The sequence below is a fragment of the Tupaia chinensis genome, unplaced genomic scaffold (genome assembly GCF_000334495.1).
Source record: "Tupaia chinensis unplaced genomic scaffold, TupChi_1.0 Scaffold000159_1, whole genome shotgun sequence".
In the NCBI taxonomy this organism is placed as follows: Eukaryota; Metazoa; Chordata; class Mammalia; order Scandentia; family Tupaiidae; genus Tupaia; species Tupaia belangeri.
This window is the reverse complement of record NW_006159630.1, coordinates 3457339-3459401: the sequence shown is the minus strand read 5'-3', so window position 1 is coordinate 3459401 and position 2063 is coordinate 3457339. Positions and strand designations below refer to the sequence as shown.

General features: G+C 54.4%; 1 long non-coding RNA gene across 1 annotated transcript in view; it reads left to right on the top strand.

Annotated features, from left to right (window-relative positions):
* Positions 1 to 1661, top strand: part of LOC114007333 (uncharacterized) — a 5296-nt gene extending 3635 nt beyond the window's left edge. The window contains exons 2-3 of the long non-coding RNA XR_003548959.1: positions 416 to 549; positions 724 to 1661. This is a non-coding gene — a long non-coding RNA (uncharacterized LOC114007333). The remainder of the gene's footprint in view (positions 1 to 415; positions 550 to 723) is intronic.
* Positions 1662 to 2063: the final 402 nt, after the last annotated feature.

The window sequence follows — 2063 nt, the reverse complement described above, 5'->3', positions numbered from 1 at the left end:
CATCTGTGAGTGGCTCCCGTGGGAGCACGTGCTATGGCAGAGCAGGGCCCTGGCATCCCACTCCTGTGGGTTCAGAACCGAGCTCCAGCACTTGCCGGCTGGGTGACAGGCCCGCCCACAGCCGCTTCTCTATCTAGCCGGTGGGCAGGATGAGAGACAGTGTACAGGACTGAGGCCCCGTGGGCAGGTCCTGGGCCGGCGTCCTGTCTCCCTGTACGCCCCAGGCACGTGTGCACATGCAGGTGGTCCTGGCAGGCTGAGGCGGGGTGGATCGTGGTGTGAGGACCCCGTCGGGGTGCCCCTCCCACATACGTAAGAAACGAGCAGAAAGAGCCGCGGTCATAGCCGGAGCCTACGCTTGAAAGGCCTGCTTACAACACACATCCTGCTTACGACACAAGGCGTGTTCTCACAGGTTCCTGGTCGCTTGTGAACGCCTGCTTTCCTGCAGGGAACCTGGAAGCTTGCTCCGTGAGGCCAGAGAGTGCTACTGTAATCAGCCCCAGGAGACACCGTGGACGCTGAGTCTCCAGGAAGCCTTGCCCGGTGGTAACGTTTCACATGAGTTGTCATAAGTCGGGGCCGGGGGCTGTGTCCTGAGCCACCCCGGGCGGGAGAGGGCTGCTGCTGTGCATGCCCAATATCTCCCAGACTTTGCTTAAGGGCAAAGCAACACAGGTTTGTCGGCCTCAAATTAACACGCAACTCTCACCCTAATGCTAGGGGCCGTGCACGGCACTCCAAGTCCTGGCGCTCAGCTGACACCCACCCCTCTGCAGCTTTGATGTGGGGCCACCTCGTGTTTGTTTTGCTGGTGTCATCGGAAAGGGATGTTCCTCTCCGTCGTCACGGAGAGAAAATGGACAGATCTATCTTATGTTTCTGAATATCCTCCTTTCACAATCAGTTTGTTTCTTGGAGACCAAAAAAAAAAAAAAAGGCAGCTATTAGAGTTTAATATTTGCTGAAAACCAAACGCGCCTTCCACACAAGGTGACCGTGGGCGTCCTGGAGAGCCATGGCCCAGCTGAAGCGGAACTGAAGGCCAAGATGGCACTCCTCATACATGGACCACGAAGTGGGAACCCACTCTAAGGAGCAGCAAGCCACAATGAGGCTGACGCTGGGAACGGATCTAACCCTGCTGTTGAGTTTGGGTTGTGGGTTATTAGGTAAAAATACCGTAATTGTGAGGACGCAGGCAGTGCCCTGGCCACGTGCAGTCACCAGGCTCGAATTCCTCCACCAGCTCTGAAATCTTTCAGCTGGTCCTGGCTCTCCCACATCCTGACCCATGTCCCTCCAAACGGGGTCCCGTGGTGTTCGTTGCTGTCTCTGGAGCCCATGCGTGGCTGCGGGCAGGTGTTCTGACCAGTCAGTCAGCATGTCCTCATCCGCTTCCTTTCGCAGCATGAGCGAGACAGAGAAGAGACAATGGTGTCTGGCGGTGTCCCTGACAATCTGGTCACCCCATATGTGGATCTACAAACTGACTTAAATTCTTCGCCAAGATCGACGGAGCTGTTGGGTAATTGCTGAAACCCGATCACGGACACATGGAGTCTGTCCTACCACTCTGCGTTTTTATGTCTGTTTGGGAATTTCCACGAGAAATGTTTTTAAATAGTCAAATTTGGGGCCAGCAGGTTGCCTAGTGGTTAAGGCACTGGACTCCCACATAGTCGGCTGTGGTTTGAGTCCTGGACACAGGGGCTTGAAAATCATGCCGGGCACGTGTGTGTGTGCGTGCCCAAAATCTCCGGAGGAGAATGGAGAAGGGGCTGCGGCATGGCCGTCCTCCTGGGGCATGACTTCTCACTCTTGTTCTGTGTCTCGCCAGTGAGCACACGTGCCCTATGGAAAAAAACCTCTCCAAAAAAATAAATAAATAAATAAAAAGAGTCACGTTTAACAAGGAATCATCAGATGATCATCTGGCACATTGCTTACTAAGACCCCGAGGGTGGCCTGCAGGTGATGTGGTCACAGATGCCACGTGAAATCATCTGTAGGACCCTGAAAGTTGTTTTTCAGTTTGTGTCTTAGGATGTGCACTTGCTAGG